This window comes from Haemorhous mexicanus, chromosome 6, assembly GCF_027477595.1.
Source record: "Haemorhous mexicanus isolate bHaeMex1 chromosome 6, bHaeMex1.pri, whole genome shotgun sequence".
In the NCBI taxonomy this organism is placed as follows: domain Eukaryota; kingdom Metazoa; phylum Chordata; class Aves; order Passeriformes; family Fringillidae; genus Haemorhous; species Haemorhous mexicanus.
Window position 1 is genome coordinate 15757501 of NC_082346.1, and position 20541 is coordinate 15778041.

The 20541-nt window shown below is 37.6% G+C and overlaps 1 protein-coding gene across 5 annotated transcripts in view; it reads right to left on the reverse strand.

Annotated features, from left to right (window-relative positions):
- Positions 1 to 20541, reverse strand: part of SOX6 (SRY-box transcription factor 6) — a 371999-nt gene that overhangs the window by 247287 nt on the left and 104171 nt on the right. Inside the window, exon 1 of one of the 5 annotated variants that reach the window (XM_059848938.1) lies at positions 14057 to 14535. The exons of the other annotated variants lie outside the window; for them this stretch is intronic. The gene's annotated coding sequence lies outside the window, so the exon portion shown is untranslated. Of the gene's footprint in view, positions 1 to 14056; positions 14536 to 20541 lie in introns of those variants that run through there. 5 annotated transcript variants of the gene reach the window in all.

The window sequence follows — 20541 nt, forward strand, 5'->3', positions numbered from 1 at the left end:
ATCCAAGCATCTGGGAGACTGAAAGGACCTTCCTCAGCTGAGCAGAACACATGGTGGGAGAGTGCTAGAGCAGCAGCAGCAGGAGGATGCGTGAGGAGTTCCCACCCTGGGGCTGGGATGCAGCACCTGACACAGGGCACAGGGGCACTGGCAGGGGCCCAGAGGGAAGGGATGGACACTGCAGGGCTGACAATCCTGCCATGTTTATGAGCTGTAAGCTCCAGGAAATGTTCCACATAGCCCTCATAGTTCTCTGCCTTCAGACTTCAACACACACACGCACACACTCACACCATCCCTTCTTAAATTTCCCTTGAGGTTTCCATGAACTGCTATTTTCCCCACAGGAGCTGCTTCTCCCCACAGGCTCTGTGCTGCACTGTGCTCTGCTACCCATAGAGGCCAAGTTGCATGCACTGGGCACAATTTTGTCACTGCTTTGGGAAGACCGTAGAGTGAGATGTACAATATTGACCAAGTGGTCTCACTGAAGTTATCGCTGATCTAAAAGATAAGATAAGGAGTTCATTATGTATTCCCTGCTCTCATAGAAAGCACCATTTCCAGGTCCAATGGGTCACTTATCACCACCTTTGAGGCCTATAGCTGTACTTGTAATAAGATTAACAAAAAGAGATCTCAGATAGCACTGAATAAATAGTCAGCTTGGGTAAAACAAAAGAAAGATAAATAAATTCCAGAATGTGACTTCTTTTTACTCTGAAGAGACAGAACATAGGTCTGTGAACTGAGCCTAAGAACAAAATGAGAAGTCCCTTGTGAATCTGGATTTATACACACATGAACACGTGTGTGTAGATACATAAATGTATGTGTCTATATCTTTCTTCATCCATACATTTATTATATATTGTATTCAAGCCCTAACTGTGCAAAGAGAATGTGATCCATCCTTGAGGATTTTTTTCCCTGTGCCCTGTTGTCCAGATGTAAGCTGTGAAACACATCCAAGTTCCTTAGAACAGAGAGTGTCGAGCCAGGCAGTTCAGGCTGAGCTGTTCCAGTTATCACTCCATTGAAAACGAAAAACAAATTCAAATAACAGAGGCTGTGTTTGATTCTGGATCTTTCTGGGTTTTCTTTCTCTAGTTCCCACCCCCACAGTCTCACCTCTCTCCTACCCTTCCCTACTTACCATAAAGTTATGATGCCCTTTGCAATAATAATGAATGGAATTCCCAGATTATTATTTTAGGGGCTTAACCGATTCTCAGCGGTTTTCATGTGTTTAGCACTTATACAAAGAGGCTTTTTCATATCTCTTTCAGCAAATATACAAATAGGCTTGGAGTCAGTATCCATTTTAATAGTTTCACCAGATAGTCACATTTATTTTCAGAGATTTTTTTTTCCTCATTGCATTTCTGCATCACTCTGCATGCAGCTGTACTACACATCCAACTACAAACCTGGATCTAGCATCAGCAAGCAGAGAATCTCCATCCTTAATGTTTTTATACAAAGATTTATACCTGCACAGCACTCATTGCACAAAACTCTAAATGTATATAAGAGCAAGACTGTCGGAACCTCTCTTCCTCTTCTGTGTGTAATTTCCAAGTAATCTCAGCTGAGAGCTTTCTGATGCTGTCACGATGGCCAGTTTTATACTGGACATTTTTCCCAATACAGATGTGCAGCTATTTGCCTTTTCTTTACTTCTCTGTAAATGCCACATGGACAGAAATCATTGAGTCACCAGATCATACATTTATTTTTCTGATATATTATGCTGTTTGATGTCATGTTGACATGTAATTGATGTTGGTTTTGCTTTTTTTTGGTCTTTGCTTTGTTTCTTGGTTTCAATAAAAAGAGAATTTAAAGAAGGCTGTAGAGTGATGACTTAAGGCGCTGACAGACATGAACATAGTATGCATCTCTTTTATGATGTGCTGCTGAGTAAATGGGTATATTTCTAGCTTTAGATAACATATAGGAGACCTCTGAATTTTTACTGTATAGTGAAGTATTTGTACAAGCCTAGCCTATAACCTCAAAAGAACTTCTTTCACTCACAAGAAGTACATACAGAACGTGTTTTCAATAAGGGCTTAACCCATGATTTAAGAGTCAATAAAGAAAGATTTTCCATAAAGAAATGGGAAAGCAACAATAGAAATAAAATACAACATACCAAAGATTAAATATGTTCCATCAGCACAACAGTGTCTTTGTACAGTAAAGAGCAGAAGGGGATGATTAATAGTAAAATGGTATATATGTCAAAAGAAAAATAAATGCAATTTAGACAAAGTACACACTTATTAACAGAGAACATCATTTACAGTTATTCAGATGGGAGGAAGGCAAGGATGAAACTAGCAGAGAATCTATTTCACAACGTGAAGTCACATTCATCTTGGTTCAGGCTTCCCCCCCTCTACAGCTGCAAAATAAAAATACTGGTGAAATCCTTGCTGATATAAAATTAATGCCTAAGTACCCAGCAACTTCAGCAGAATCAGGATTTCACTCAAGATATTTTAAGGTGCAGCTTTGCTAGGCAGACCTCGTGGATCACCAGTGGGAATGGGTGCACACTTCCCCCTGGTTCCTATTGCAGTCACCACCAGCTCCAACAGCCTTGGCACCAGACCTTCCTAAAGGGGCCCAGAGGCTGTGGAGGGCTTCCCACTCATCCTCCTTCTGCATGGGTAATAACAGGGTCAAGAGATGCCTGTGGCTCTCCCAGGTGCCTTTGCTAGGCACTGAGTTTTGGGGCATGGGGAAGAAAGGAGGGATGGAGGCACTTTAAAACAAGCCCAGAGACCAGGTTAAGCTTAAACCAGTGAAAGACAGATTAAGGTGCCTGATGGACCAAATGTCTGCCCAGCACCTACCAGAAAGTTGTCACAAGGTTGAACAGGAATTATTCCAGCATGGTAATATAATATTAGAAGATTTTGGGAATGCCTCCTCTAGATTTGCCAGAAACTTTATGAAAACAGCGAGATGCAAAGTTAGTATTTCAAACATCCCAAGTTTTGAGCTAGAAAGATAGAAATATGCTATCAGCTCATAACACTCTCTGCAGAACCACAGGGCCCCCTGAAGGTGCCCCAGCAGTGTACCAGTCCAGCCTGTTTGTGGAAAACACCTTCCACAATGAAATGCAATTACAACTAAATATATTAAAAATGGGAAAGTACAAAACAGAAGGAAAATTACGATTTTATCCTGCATGCAAGAAACACTCTTATATGATATCTCCATAAATTCTGCCCACAGTGCTCTGATATTTCCAAACAAAACAACACAAAATAAATATGTTTTTACAAGGCAGGGAAGAAAGGTAAATTTTAAAAGAAGAAGAAAGTTTGGAGAAGTTGAAAATAAAAAGATAAAGTTTAAAACATAAATTTTTGTTCCATATTAATTCTAGAAACTTCTACCACTGCTACTTTGCATACATGTTTACATACAAAATGGGAAAGAGAAACAGAAAGAAAAGGGTCATAAGCCCCCCAGTAATTACCTGGAAAAGAGCCTTACTCTCCTGATATATGGTCTCAGTAGAAAGCAGACGTGGAATTAAAGCCTATATTTCTTAATCTGCGTGGGTTTAGGGCACATGGTCAAAGTGGTAGAGCGGAAATATACTTCTCAAAACACCCATTCTCAAAGCTCCTTTTCAACTACCTCTCTCAGAATGGTAAGATGTCCCAAAAATATTTTGATTATGGTCTAATCTATTCTGTGTGACCCTTGCAGAAATGATTCTTTGCAACTCTGGCAAGTTTCTTTCTCTACCACTTTTGTGAAATGAATGACTCCTTCGATTTGCAAGGAAGTTCTCAGGCTCTCTGCATTATAGGACTATTATTATCAGAACTCATTGAGCTCTTGCTGTGTTCACAGATTTAAATCTGAAAGCCAGAAATTATAAACATATACCTCATTCAAGATAGAACACGCAAGCACACATTATACAAATTATTTCTGTAGTGTACATTATAGCTACAAAAAGAATGACATCAGAAAACTTTATTAGCATCAGACAAGAGCCTCAAATCCTAAATCAGCTCACACAATTTCTCTTTTCCTAAACTCCCTTTGATTTTTTTTGCCTATTAAAGCCAATTGCTATACAAGTTGGTGCTTGATGCTCTTGAAGTCACACAGAAATTTACCCATCATGTTATCCTGATATAACATTCTATATGGCAGTTCAATGGAGCACCACAGACACCACCTATGCATTGCCCAAATTCCCTACATCCTATGATTTTAATCCCAGTCATTAATCATCCTCAGGATTTTATATTTTTTGAAAACAGGTATTTCTGCACCTTCTAACTAAACTAGAAGATTGCCTGCTCTGCAGGACACGAATGGAAACATTTAAACAGAAATGTTCCAATGTATTCCCAGCAAGGAAAAAAAAAAAAAATTGTCAGAACTGAGCATTCCCACTTTCTAAGATTTTAGGTGTAAAATAACACTGTATCAATAAGGCCAAGAAATTGTTTTTATGAATGAAAGAATTACAAGACATGAACAGATGAAGGAAATACACAAGAATGAAAGCTTTAAAGGAGAGAGAATTCTTGTAATTACATCATGAACAAAGTCAAGAAATAATATCCCCCCTTCAAAATCCCACAGTAGTATAGGAATTATTTGCAATATTATTATCACTTTAGCAACACTACAACACACATTTTATTACCAATCCATTCCCTGTAATTCTAAGAGCTATGAAGTAAATTGTGATTCCCACATAAGTGTGCATCTAAGTTACACACAACAGTCTCACAAAAGAGTATCCAGGCTTTGAGGAAAGTTCCAAGGAGGTGATCTGATTTCAGTCCTGTCATACTTTTAAGCAAATGTAGATTGACTTAAAGTAAACATTGCAGGAGGGAGCTCATGCTCTAGGCTTCACCAAGCAATCAGCAAGGCATCTGACACGCTACAGAAAACCTGCAAAATCCAGCAAATAAATCTTGTAACACCCATTCAGTATCCCACGAAGCACACAGTGGGGAGCTGACATATTATTAACTGACTGTAATTTTCACAGACTGTAACATACTAAGAGCTTTATGACATACATGTGGTGAAATATATTTTTATCTATTATAAATGCCCCTGTTTTCAAAGCGCATTAATCAAGATGCATCGAATAAATCATTGGGTCACGTTTGTTTTTAACTTAGTAGCATCAAAAATACTAAATATTACAGGAAGAAGGTAGGGGAAATATCTCCATCTCATGACTTGACTCTAGCAAAATCACAAGCTTTTGATGATGTAGTAGTTATGTGTAAAACAACAAAGGGACTGACTCGAACGACAAAAAAGATAAACTTGGACCAGGCAATTGTCCCAAAGTGGTGCTTCCCTTGAGTGTGGGGTTTTAAACTACACTATATTTTTATACAAACTTGCTTAAACTCTGCTCTTTCAATGAAAGTAAATCCACAAGGGACAATGCAGGTTCCGAGGAAGCTCTAATGCCATCCAGAGGGAAAGAATTGAAGTTGATATGACACAGACATCAACTCTCAGCCAAAGAAAGCATCTTTCCTTTTGCCTTGGTGAAGATTTATACAACTTTACAGAGACAAACCTCACCTGTGTCTCTCAGGAACCGCAGAAAGCACTCCTGCAAGTGACAGATCACTGGCTTTTGAAGCCTTACATTGTTCTGCCACACACAGGAATAACTTGAGGTCCCAAAGGTTCATAGAAGAAAATGGCATTTTGCCAACTTTCATTACTGCCTGCCAACCTGTAGATAATCTTCTTGTACTGTACTTCATCTGATACTTTCACATTTACAGCCCTTTACAATACTCAGCAGTTTCTATTTAAATAGAAGTAGACAAGATTTAAAAAAATAAACCTAGAGTAGAAAATACAGGCTAGATGTGAAAACTGAGAGCATTTTCCTCACTATTGTCCATTATTCTTTAATGTATCATTCTCTTTCTGCATGTAGGCCAAAAAAATAAATCCAATGTAAACACAAAAGGCAAATACCTTTTGAAGGCCAAGCAAATATTTGAAAAGCAAAAAAGAGATTCTGCTTTTATCTCCAGATCACCCTACAATTTAATGGTTAGTGGAGGGGGGGGTTCTTTTCTCCTTTCTTTCTTGTTTTTGCTTTTCTCTTTAGTTCAGGGAATGCAGCAGGGGCAGGTCCACACCTCATAGCTCACAGAATGGTTATCAACCTATAAACCAGAATAATAGGATAACAAAGGTTGGGTAGCTATGCCACGTTTGTAATAGAGAGAAAAATTGGCACTATCCAAAGTCATAAGGCAAAAAACCAATGTATTAAAAGTCTTGATCCAGTATTATTCCTAAATTATGAAAATTACATGCCTGACCTTGCAATCTGATGTCTAAGTTATAAGCAAAGTGCAGGTGCCTGTATGAAGCTTAATGGCCTTTATGAGGTTTCATGAAATTAAATTAATACCACTCCATGGACTTTAGAGAGAGACTTGTGTCTTCAGCCATGACAATGGTATTAAATAGAACTGAAGAGAAAAAAGGAAAGATTATCTGCAAACTAAAATGGTAGAGCCAGCAAAACATTACCAGTGAGTCCACAATCACCTGGCAGGAAGAGTAAATGACTGACAGTTTTCAAAAAAAAAGTTTTTAGGTGGGTATAAATCTGTTGAAATCAAAATGGAACAAAGCCCACTTTTTTCTGGCACCTTATTTCTAGTCCACAATTCTCAGGTCACCACGGAACACAAATGTACAGTAGTTCAATATTGATACTCTCAGGCCAACAGCAAATCTCTACCAATCACACACAAATCCCAGCAATTCCACAAAAACTCTCTGTATCATATAATGAGAATCAGTGCTTTCTTAAATTGTATGTAAAAAAATCCCTAAATTATCTTATCATTAAAATAAAGCCATCAGTGGTAATGTTATTAAAAACTATTGGTGCAGCTTTTGGGGTTAATCACTTGTCCATTGACTTCAGGGATGAAAGAAAACATTTCATATGGGTTCAAGCTGTAAAGTACATGTACCTTATTATCTTTCATGGGACAGAAAAGTGATAAACACTTCTTATAATTAAAGAAGTCTGATCAGCAAAGCAGGATGCATACTAGAAAACAGAATTAATACTTGCTTAATCTTGTAAGAAACAAAGTTATTAAAAAACCCTATTTTCCAGCAAACACAAAAAATCTAATTAAGCATCTGAAAACTATTTTGATTAGGTTAATTTTCAGTTTTCACAATATAATATCATATTAGAAGAAGATGGTATTCTACAGAAGATGGTAACAGAAACAATGAGAAAAGGAATTATGTTCCAGACAACTACATCAATTAGGAGACACAAGCCCTTCATAGACTACTACAGATATTGCCAGAAAGGTACTTTTTAAAGATTTTTCTCCTGAAATCTTTCTTAAAAAAACCAAAAAAATTATTTTTTTTTAATTGGCAAAAAATATCAATAGTATCTCTATAATCCCTAAACACAACTTTAATAACATCTTAGCTAATAATTAAACATGTACAATGTCCAATTCTCTATTTGTTTAATAATAGAAATCCTGCAAGTGCAAGGTAGAACACAGAGATGGCCACAGGCTCATTGCCATGCTAAAACTGACCCATGCACAACACAAATAAACTGCTACAAATGGCCTGGAAGAATCATCAGCACTCTCAAGTACTCCTGATATTATCAAGTAATTCTCAATAATTTTTGCTGATAGCATATTAGTTCTCTAAATTATAGATTGTCATCTCTGAAAGTAGAATTATATGGAAGACAGGCAATATTTTTAAGGAATTATGAAGCTTTGTGCAAAATATTAGTATGAAAATCACATAGGGTATTACTGTGCACATGTACATTTATGACCATTAGATGCACATATATGTTCACCTATGTATTTGCATATGTGGAATGCATATAAATAATGGATGAAATGGACTTGTACCCATGTGTGTATGTGTTTGTGTGCATGCTTATGTACACAGATACATAAATATGGAGGTAAAAGTTCTCTACCCTGCATATAATTATATGTTGTTTAGACTGACACACCTATACATAATATGGATGGAATTCACTATGCTAATTGTTAGTAGTGAGAACTACAGTAATTGATAGAGTGCTTGCTCACAAATTTTCTAAAGCAGGGCTCTCTTCCCACTCTGGTTCCAAAACCAATACTGCAGATCCACAAAGCAATAAGTTTTTTAACAATAAAGAGTTATTTCTTTCAATTGCCAATGTGTGATTCAGTCTCTCTAGATTTGGTTGGTATCAGTCAACCCCTTTTATGTAGTTCTAATAATTTTTGAGGAGGTATTTTTCCATACTAGCAAATTTTTTATACTAAAATGGTTGCTTCACTGCTGGAGCTAAGGAAGTAAAATCAGATCACCCTTGATAAATTAAAATTTCTGCAACTTACATGATCATCTGTGACCTAGAGCATGTTGATTATACCCTTAAAGGATAACGAATGGTATGACAGGGAAAAAAAAAAAAGAAACATTTATAAAAAGGCTCAATCATTTATTTGCTGGCATCCAGCTTTCTTTCTAATTTATTCCCTGAAAACTTCAGTTTTAGGAAAATGGGAAAGTGACGTTTCTCATACAATGCAGAAATTATTAGTGATACTAGTAGATGAAGTAGTCACTTTTATTCATTACATTCTTTGAAAGAAAACAAAAGAAAAAGAAAAGAAAACAGCCAATAGCAGATAGCAGGAGACAGAGGACCCAGTAACTCTGGATTTCATGTCACAGCTGTAGGGTGCAGAAGAGAATAACCCTAATGAAGTCCATATACTATCTTTAGAACTATATCAGTACAGCTCAAAGCAGACTCTGATCCTCCCTGAAACACAAAGCTGCTATTACTGATTATTGTTTTAGTTGACTTCGACATCAATTCCAAAACTCAGCTCTTTCTTTGCAATAGGAAGTCCAGGCAAGTATGCACTGAATGCCTAGATCTGAACCCTGACAAGCCAGGGAGGCTTATTATTCTGCTGCTTATAACACAGCAGCTCCCTTCCTAATAGGCATTTAGAACAAAACAATGTTTCTCTCCTGCAGGGTTTTATTTGGCCTTTAGATTAAACAACCCTCTAGGTTAGTAATCAGGTTTACCAGACAGTTGTCACGGGGTCACCAGCAGCTACTTTGTTTGCCCTCAGCACTGTGCCCTCTAAGGTGGTGATAGTGTTAAACAGATTACAGCTGATGGGAAAAGTAAAAGGATGAGCCAACAGTGTCCTAAAAATTATTTTTCCAAAGGAAAAGCAGTCTATTGAAAAATCACAGGCAAGGGAGATTCAGTATAAACACCAGTAAACCATATGCATTACCTCAATAAATGCTAAAAGCCTACTCTGGTAAGGCAAGAGCAAGGACATTTGATATTTAGCTCACGTTTTTCATGCAAAAAGTGGGGTGTATGCTTGTACATGTGGCTTTTTAAAATCCAAGTTTATATGGAGGTAGAACAATTCTTTAAGTTGAAACTAGACAAGCACAGTCCTGATGAAAATTTAGCTTTGAAAAAAAAAAAAGAGCATAAATAATTAGGATCTGGCTACTGCAATGCTCCCTGAGGTTTAAACACATGTAAAATGCCAGGAAACTTGCACATGAGCATAAAGTATTAGGCAGCAGACAAACTGTTAGATATTTTTTATTTTATCCATTCCTGTTCAGAGGTAGAAAGGCCAAAAGGATGTGCAGCTGAAGCACCCAGCTTTGGCCTTCTCCCAGCACCACAGAGTTTGCTTGCTTGACTTACTGAAGCAGAAAGTGCCCTGAAAAATCTCCACTTTGTTCTGAACACCCCTGTTTGCCTCCAACACTGAACACCTGCACATCACAGCCTCATCAGTGAGGTCTGTAAAGAGACCCATTTGTGGGAAAACACTCAGTCTGCTGTCCTTTGGCTCTCACAAACCTGGGTGATTACAGTTAAAGTAAATTTGCTGTGGGTTTTGTCTTGGTTGCTTGTTTTTGTGTGTTTTTTTACTACCATTAAAACATTTGGCCTAAGGACCACAGAATAATTAATAACTCCACCAACATTGATTTGGACTTGGAAAGAAATGCCAGCAGATTTTCCTCTGGCATCTATAAAAATGCACCCAAAACCTGTGCAGTAAAGACAGGGGATTACATTTTACAGTTTTAGGGATGTTATGTGCTATCACCCACTACAGCCACAGAACTCTAGTCAGAAGGTGAAAAATGACACGTGTTGGATTGCTCCAGGATTTAGTAGCTGAAAATAATGTGTCTTTGAGAATACACTGCTTCATGAGCATGTCTTTTTAAAAAACTACTGGACTATGCTGGGTGTAATAAGGAACACATGTAACTCCTACTTCAGATGAGAAAAAAAAAAAAGGAAAGAAAATGTTTTCCTTTAGCAGCATGTGATTCAATTAACTCTTTAAGCTCTTCTTTTTTTGCAGCTGTTTAAAATATAATTATTTTCCAAAAGACAGCAAAAAATGATAGCCCCAAAGACAAAACGAAGTTTTATATGATTTTTCTCTGTTATCAGACGTGGGTCAAGTGCTAATAAACAGCTATATATCTAAACAGCTCTTTTGAAACACATGGAACACTACAGAGTTTGCAGAAAGCAAACCCACAAGACACTCAGCCTGTTTTATTCTGATATTTAGATTAGGTTAGTTCACTTTTTTTTTTTTCAGCCCTAGCATTTTACAATTTATTTTCTTCTAGGAGAAGTGATTCTGCATTCCCTCTTTAGTATCTTGTAGAGATAGACACCTGTATGCAAAGCCACAAAAATGCCCTGAATTTGTCCTTTTTCCATGACACAGCTTCTCCATAATTTTATATCTGACCACTCTATGCTGCTGATGCTCCATAAGGACTCTGTAAAAGCTGGAGTTGTTCTTGAGCTCTTTTGGTAACATTACAGCCTGAAGCAAGGCTAAGCACTACCTGCCCCATATTTATCTACTTGTTTTATGAAAGACTTTCCCCCTCATGGTGTGAACTGACCTTAACCATAGCAAATAAGACATGAGCTTCCTTGAACTATGCAGCTTTACACTGAATCTTATAAAACACCTCAGTGTTATCCATATAGCTTCACTGAGCTCCTAATGACCTGAAACATTCTCTCTCCAGTACTGTCACCACAGACAAGGTGTGGTCCAAGACACAAAAATAACCTGGCCCAAACTTTGCTTTGGCCATCTGTTTGTGTAGACAAGCTTCCTCCTGGCTACTATCAGGTTTTTATAAAGTAGAGAATCAAGCAACATATAGATATTTATGCTCCACCCTCTGCACCATCTCAGCTTACAGCACCAACCATGTAGTGGCAAGAATGGCTTGCTTGCTGCAGGCTAGCTGCTTCTGCAGCCTTCCCTGAGTGCAGCTGTGTTTCCAGATGTATGCCTGGTTAGTCAGAGACCTCTGGAGCTTCATCTCTCCTTGACATTAAGCCTTTAAACAGGTTGGGATCTACACAGTCTGCGTTGAAGAAAATACAATTTTACTTAACATGAACACCCTGCTCAGTCAAACTAGTTCCAGTAAATCAGATGATGTTCTTATCAACCTATTCCAGACACGTCTAACTTTTTTGGTAGGGTTTTTTTTCTCCTCTTTTTTTCCTGTAATACACAACTGAGAACAGGAACTGGCACAAAAGCAGTGGTGCCAGCTAAACTGCCTTGTAGGGGGACATTTTTCCCAGGTTACACTATTGTGTTGTTGAAACAAGTCACTGGAATGGACACAAAACCCCCAGAGTTTCTGCTTGATATCTTTTGTTTCTATCTTTTGCTTAAGAACATTACTTTTATCCCAGTTGATATAAATAATAATAATTAAAACAACAGCCAATTTACACTGGTTTATAGCTGAAGGCCATCAAGACTGTTTCTGTTCATTTCCAGGTAGTGTTTGATGATTCAGGATTCTGTCAATAAGCTAATGCTTACAATTAATTTTAAAATGAACCAGTTGAACCAGTACAGTGCTAGAGCTCAAGTGTCAACTACATATATACATGAAATACAATAAATCCTGAAGTACTACTTCAAAATCCAGCCAATTTGTCTAATTTGTGGGTTGGTACACACATAAGTAATACAATCACCTAAATCATTCCAAATAAGCATACAGAGAGTTTCATTTGGTGTTTTACTTTTTCCCCAACAGCTCTATACTAGTTGTTCCTGATGATGTTCCAAGCAGAGCATTCCTAAGAGTCACTCGTGCAGGAAAACAGTTGAGCTAAACTCAAGTTGCCAGCTCTTTTCTAATTTTAAGTTTAGCTCTCCCATTCTGAAGGAAGCACTCCTCTCCAATACTAGTTAAAAAGAGCTTATCTAATTCAACTTTCATTTTTTCCTTAAACATCTGGGAAATTTCATTTCTCTAATCAGTTTCTTACTTTCCTCCACTAATTACAATCTTGTTTTTTCTACGTATATCATTTCCTGTGTGATAATTTTTTCATCATTGGGTTTCTTGCTCTTTATATATTTCCTAGATGCCGGTGATCAAACTCAGAAAATGCAGCTTATTTACGTTGTCCCCGTTCTTCCTTAAAATACTCCACTAAAATGTGCCTCCGGAAGTTATTTGCCTCTATGTATATCTGAATATTTAGCATGGCTCCCAAAATGCCACCATTTGTTGCCCTGACAGCTCCATCATCAGCAAACTCTAGGAGTTTAGTTTACTCTAACGTGGTGAGACGCCCTTCAGAGGACTTGGCCACCAGCTGTCCCTGTGCTCGAGGAGGCCAAAGTCACACGCGGTACAATGACGCTGTCAGACAGACGCCACTTCTCCCTTTCACTTTCCCCACTGCCTCTTCTTCCTTTCTCTTTCTCCTTTGCCCGAGGCCATATCTTATTCCCATTCCCAAAATCAAAAGGTCTCTTCTTCCTTTCTCTATGGCTCGTGAAAAGTTACCCCGTAGAACTAAACTGCTACAGGGACTCAGCCTTCACATTTGGAATACTTCAGGTTTTTTCCGTGTTTTCCTTCTTGTACCACCACAATCCCTTTCATACAACAGGCTAAAATCTGGACTCTCTTTCACCAAGACAGACACTGCAGTCACATTGTGTCTGTACTGAATTTCATTCTACAAGCAAATCAGGACTTTTTAAAGCGCTACTAATTGAAGTAAGAGCACACAACTAGGAAAAGTTATCAAATGCTGAACACAGACTTTCTACTTTCCACAGTACAAGACTATCATCTAAACACTTTTACATGACTCCTCTAATAAGCTAAATAGTAAAGACTACATTGAAAAACATAAATGTTTATCATACCTATTTATTAGTATCAGGGGCACAAATTTGAAAGTTTTCCCAAGATAGGGCTTTGAGCTTTTTAAAAAAATTACCAAAATTATAATATTGCATTCAACTAACCTAATGGCTTCATTTGCATTTCCCTGTATAAACACAGTGGTATGTTTACCAAACATCCATTTTCTTCCAACACCAGATCATAGATTTTTGAAACCCCACCAAAAAAAAAAAAAACAAAAAAACAAAAAAAACTTTCAACAAACAGAAACGTGTTCACAACATCAAAACAAACTTAAATAAATAATTCCTACGGTGCGAAAACTGAAATCTAATAACTCTGAATGAAAGAGCTCTGCAATATAAAAGTTCCTGTGAACCCCCACAATACGTCCAAGCATGACTAAAGACAGACTTACATAATATATTAGCTTGCAATTGCAAAGGACTCCTCAGGTTTTGTAATCAGTTCTCACCGTTAACCGCAAACCAGGAAAGAATTGTAATGATATTTCACAGCTACGGCGTTGCTCAGAAATATGGCTTAGAAATGTATCTTCTTACCAAAGTTAAACACAAGTTTAATTTCTTTCATTCATTTGAGGAAACTGAGGATCAACATATGCTGTTTCACATGCTGATACTTTAAGTAAAATAACAAAGATTCTTTTAAAAACTAAACTCTCTCATAATGAAAAGCAGAAAGAAAAGATTTTGTTCCTTTGAGAAGATGATTAGCTTACCTGGTTTTGCCATTCCACACCGACAGCCCGAACAATATTATCAGCTCTTCAGGTACTAATTCTTGCTAACTGGAAGGATATTTTCTCTCTTGCTGGATTAATAATCAACTTTCCTGATAGTTCATTTGTAATTCTCTGCTGGTTAACCCTTTGCAGGGCTCCCATTCTGAATGAAGCAGCCTACACTCCCTGGCTCATTGTAATACAAAAATAACAAAACATAGGCTAGCAAATAAATGAGAACTAAAGAGCAAGCTAAAGAGAAAAATTAAGAATAGATTCTCTTAAGAACTAAAGGCTTACAAACACTTAAAACAAGACTTCCTTTCTCTGAAAGACTCTAATTACTTAAGCTAGTTGCTGGTAAAACAATGCATCAACAACCTGGGAGCTGTAAAGTCCAATGGCTCATACGACTGCAGGCTCCCAGGAAGCCACAGCTCGACCTCTCATCTTCAGCCAGCCAGCAAGTATGACACATGCCTGCCTAATTCTGAAAATAACATCTTTTATTAGTGAATAGTGTGCTGAGAAATTGCCACAGTTATCAGTTTGTGCAAGGCCACCCATCTGTGTTGTCAGAAAGCAAGAGCAAGAGTGGCCAGGAGTAAAAATGAGATAAGAGAGGCCCAGAATAGCCAAAAAGGGGAGTTCAAATGAGGTCAGAACAGTTTAAGATGGGATACCTAAAAATTATATATAATTTTTATTTTCAAGTGTAATAGTAGTAAATTACATATATGTTATCCATTTCATAAAAATTCAATACAGCTCTGGCAGCTCTGCTGTGAAATGAGGAAAAATATTATAAAACAAACCTGGTTAAAGAGTTCAGACATCCCATATAAGAATGTGGAGCATTCTGGAAATGCTCACCTAAGGAAATTAGCCTTTAGGAGATATGTGATGGACCTTGGGACATGCTTTAATTGTGGACAGAGGTAAGAGCAAAAGAAAAATAAACTTGTTGCAGGGATGACTAAGGCATACCGCAGCAAAAATAGGAAAATAATAAGAAAGGGGGAAAAGGCCTCTGACAAACAGTCAACTGGAGGTTTGGATGCTCTTGGAAAAATATAAGAGGTGACAGCTCTATTCACTAACAGAAATGCTTTCCTCATGAACTCTGCTATAGCTGTTTTATTAAATAATAGGTCTGTTTTTCCCTTAAAACATAGACACAGAGTCTCCTAAAGCTTCTGCATAGAGACTTTAAAGATGAGACTTTATCTATTTCCTTTTGCATAAGAGTAGTCCTATAGCTAATCTATTTTTACACAACTACAGGTCTCTGCACTCCGTTCAGCAGTGCCTAATACAGTTTGCTGTAAACTTTCAGCAATATGTGCTGTAGAATTTATGATAAAATGCTATAAAGTTTTGAAGCAAATTTATTTCACATTTATAGCTAATTTTATTCTGTGCTTGAAGGAAAACCTTTTAGGAACGCCAATAATGTGAGAAAGCTACAACAACTAAATTTATTGTTAAGTATCACATCAGCGGTACTCCTGGGGACTCCTCTTCATGGGAAGAAAGCTTAAACAACATTTTCTAACACATTGGATTGCTTCCCAGAGATGTGATGGCCTACAGAGGCAGTGCTGAACAAAGCAGGCTGAAATAGTAAGTCAGTAAACAACCCTCTTCAGAGGATGGCCACAAATAAGTGCAACTTTGTTTAATAAAGGCGAATTATAGTTATCTTTTGTTCTGTACTAGGTGCATTATCTTTCTCTCCTGTTCCACCTGACTAAACTGGTAGTATCTTTTCTATCACCTGACTGAGTAGTTGGCTGGAAATAATGGGACCAAACAATCCACTATTGTTACAAGAGACAATGACCTTTCATGTCCTTGGAGCTTGCCATGACCTTTCATCTTTCCTATCCTCCAATGGTCTCCTCTAACAACTAAAACTGCACCCTGTTAGGCTGAATTCCAGATTGTCATAAAAAGCCCCTTCCTTTCGAAACAAAACCAATTTTTACACCAAGGTGGTGGAGAAACACAGGTCCATTGTTCCCGCACAGATGGAAGTTAGAGTTACTAAGGCAACAGCTCTAATCCCTCTTTTTACCACCTTTTTCACATCACTGGCCTATCAAGTGTGCTACCTTTTAACTCATAAGCTCAAAAGCTGGTAGTCTAACTGACTGCCCTAATTAGCTACGATTTTCACAGTACAGACAACATGATGAGCTAATCGAAATTTGCAAAATAATGACGTACCTCCAGCAAATATTCCTCCTCCTGAGGCCCAGTCTTAGAATAACAATAATGAGACCATTATTAGAGGAGGGCATTAAAATGCTGCACTGCTGCTAAACAGAGAACTTAATTGTTCTGGTCTTGTCCATTGAATCAACAACCTATTGTTGTGGACTTGAAAAATAAAGGACTGGAGAATGGGTGCCATAATGATTGGTCTGTGCTGCCATACCAGCACTCTGTAGAATTGTTTTCCTTTTGAAACTCTTGATGGACTAGTAGTTTTGTTTAAAAGTAATATAAAAGCCAATTGTCTGGATAAAAAGTCCTATTTATTGAAATCTTTAGAAGCAGTTGCATGGATTTGTTCATGACCCCCAAGATAAAAACATAGGGACCATAATAATGCTATTTGTGGCCACCACTGCCTGTAGTGACACTGCTTGTAGATAACGCTGTCCTGTCTGGCTCCTGAAAAAGGAAGGAAGGCATTTCCTTTGCAGACAGAAATCATGGCAGAAGGTCAAATAGTGGACAGACCCAATTCATCTGTAAAAATGAGGATGTTTTATTTAAAAAAAAAAAAAAAAAAAGCCTAATAAGTTTGGACATTTACAATTCAGGGTTTAGGACGAACTGATAAAGGTATCGCTGATCAGTCACAACACAGGGACTTTGTTTTTGCTAATTAGTTTTTAGATATTAAAAATGACAGACCTTATTTTTTTCCTTCACCTCAATAGAATTATACCCTAAATGTTGTCCTTGGGAAACTGAATAATATACACCTTGAGATGCAGGGACTGAACTGATGCAAATTGTAGCTTACTGTTAGCTTTGGATAGTCTTTATTTAAATCTGGGACTGGGAAGAAGAGAAATCTCTGATACGCATTTAAATCTTGGGGGATTTTTAAATTTTTTAGAAACTAGAAACTACAGCTTTTCACAAGTGTTTCAAACAAACATGGTCTTGAGAAAAAATACTCTCCCAAATCAAAAATATCCTAGTTTTATTACATAAAAGCATTGTTAATTAATACTATCCTGGATTCCTCTCTTAACTTTCACTAATAGGAATGAATAGGGCAATAGGACAGTTGAAAACATAAGCAACAATAGATTTACACTTTGGAATGCAAACTAAAATCACATTTTATTGTACTTTTATAGTTATGCCTCTTAATGTACCTTTCTACACACAGATTGCTCAAAAATAAGCTATGACTCTAGATTGAATAAACAATGAAAAACTGTAACATTTGGGCTTGCAAGAATTTCCATTGGTAATTTGCTAGATTTCAATGGGAAAAAGTTTAGGGCTTAATTTTTCTCATTCCTATCAACATATTTTAAAATCAAATTGAGAAAAATAATTGTGAAAAGGGAAAAAATAAAATAGGAGAGGAAAACTTAAAGGCTAACCCAAAAGGAATTTACAGCAGTTCTAGGAACTGTTCATAAAATAAAAAAATTCATACAAGCATTTGCAGAACACATTTTCTTTAAAGTTCTTTTTTTTTTGTAAATTGAAAAATGCCTAATATAAAGTAGAATTAAATTGTAAATAAGACCTCTTGCTTCATTCAATCCATGCTTTGCTTCATTTATCTTCATCTTGTTAGGCTAAATTAATTAACAATCTCTGTGTTGCACACTTTCTCTTTTCATTACATCAAATAATGGCCTGGATATGGGAGAAAACCCTCACCACAGGGATCTTGAAACACTACCTTGAGGAAGAGTCTCTTACATATGCATTGCTTTAGCAATATTAACTAGTTGGATGTTATGACATTTATTAAATAGATCCTTCAGTCCTTCACTGCTGCAAAATAATTGTTCTGATTTTGTGAGAAACAAAAATGTTTTTTAAAAAAAATCAGTGGCTTGCATGTTTACTATTTGTGAGCCACAAGTACTAAAAAGAAAGAAAAGAGCTAAATAGCTTTAATCAATGTGTTATTTAATTATAAAAAACCTGCAACTTGAATACAATTTCTGGCCAACCGTGTATACAGTCCCAAACACATTAATGTGTCGAATTACTCAAACCAAGTTGCCATATCATCTGTTTGTGAGTGCTCTGTATATAATTAATTGAGTGTCTGAGACAGTTTCATGGGTAAATCTGGTTATTTAGATATTGTAATGGGGAGCAATGTGCTAAACTATTAGGCAAGTTTTCTTCCTTTAACCTACATTATGGCATCTAGAGCAAAAGGACAAAACAGTAAAGCCTTTTTTAATCTCACCCTGATCAAACAAGCCTCTTTCTCCAATCACAGCTTTGTGCGTGATATCTTTCTGCTAGTGTTTCTTATTTAATTAAAACAGACACTGACAGAAGGACATGGATTAGGACTGTAATGATGCATTTACTTAGATTAATCGGAGGCTCCTTTTGGAGTAATGGCTTAAACAAAGAACAAAAGGAAATTGTTATGAAACAGCCTTTTATCCCAGGCAAAGGTCAAATTATGAGGTTTTTAATTTTGTCAGCCTCTGTTATATTGGACCTTTCTACTGGAACATGAGAAGTGCTTCTCTCCCCTTCACCCCCAAGCCAAGCCAGTTATTATAATACAACCATTAAAGCTGCAAATTAAAATGTCTGATTTTAAACCAGGTTGCTTAGCTTTCAAAACCCCCTAATTAGCATGTTGTGCATTGTTGTGAGGGAAAGAAACCTAAAATGCTAATGACCTGCTGCCAGGTGACCACGCTGCTGTGCAAAATAACACAGGCTCATTCAAGTAGTAGTAATACCAATAACACCCAGCTCTTATGAATTACCCAGCTCCAGGTCTGCTCTGCACCACACGTGCTTAAAGAAACAAGAGTGCATCCAGCCAAAGATCAGAGTTCAGCAGTCAGCACAAGGGATTGTTGTATGTTAACTGGGAAGAAGTCTGTGCCCGTTCAGACACTGAGAGGCAGGAGAAAAACATTTGAAATCGCCACGGGCCAGGTGATAGCTGGGCCGGGCACAGAGAAAGGCACAGAATGGAATATTCTTCCCCTTTTGGGCAGAAGCTACAGATAGATACTGTGTACCTCAAAGCAGACAGCCCCAACTCGCTGTGATAAATTCTGCTTTTGTTCTTTGTTCACAAAAGGGCAGCAATGCACAAAACCACCCCAAATACAGGTAAACTTTGGCCCTTTCCCAGTTTACCGTTCATTGTAACAAGTTCATTGAACACACAAAATTAGGTTAGATGATGATATTTTCTTAAAGTATGCTACAGGAGGAATTCTGGTAATATGTCTTCAAAGACTCAAACCAAATAGAAAACATTTCCTTAAACCTCATGGTACTTAAGGCTCTAGGTTTTTGAATATTGGATTTTTAGCAAACTTAATTCACACAAAATTTCAAAAGAAAAGAGCCCTCCCATTACAGCGACAAAACGAAGCTTTAAGTAGCTTCCTTTTTTCTAAACTGCAGAAATATTAATCAGTCTTCTGTGCCACCAAAACTGTACACAGACCCAATCCTCCTCCTGCCATGCAGTCCACATCCCTGGCAAGCCGAAATGTCACCCAGCACCCAGAGGAACACAACCTGACACCAACAAAGAAGCAAAGCTTCGCCTCCAGTGCCAGCACTGGGTCCAAACAGCAGCAGCAGAGGCAGCTGCTCAGCACCACGAATAATACCATCCTGAAAAGGCCAGAATCATTAGCAGTCGAGATTAACCCCACTTGACCTGCTTTTTACCAACAGTTGGGGGAAAAACTACTTTGTCTGTAACTTGACATCTTCGCCACAAAGATCGCGGCCCAAGCCCTTCCAGACATACCAGCACGGCGTTGACAGCGTTCCTCAGGGGTCACTCTAGTAGGAAGTTGGATAAGATGTTGAACAGCTATGCTGGCCTTGATGTCTGCTCATTCCCAGAAATCTCCTGCCTTCCTCAAGTGATCCCTAAGTGACTGTTAGGGGACAAAAATTGACTGCAAAGTGTCTTTTTGGTAATTTTTAATCCTTTGTTGTGTTATATTTTACTTACAATTTCATCAGCCTGGAGGGAAGTTACTGTGTGAATTTGAATCCCAGTGTCCCCAAAACTGCTACTCAATGAAAAACACAATGCAATTCCTCTCCAGACAAATTACCAGGTGACTAGGTTAAGTAAATTAAACCATATCTGTGGTCCTTTATGTATTATCATCTGAAACCCATATGTCAACACTCTTTATTGCTTGTCTTCTTTTTACACAGATTTTGCCACTATTCTCCCTTTACTATGTAGTCCCAATCCTGAAAAA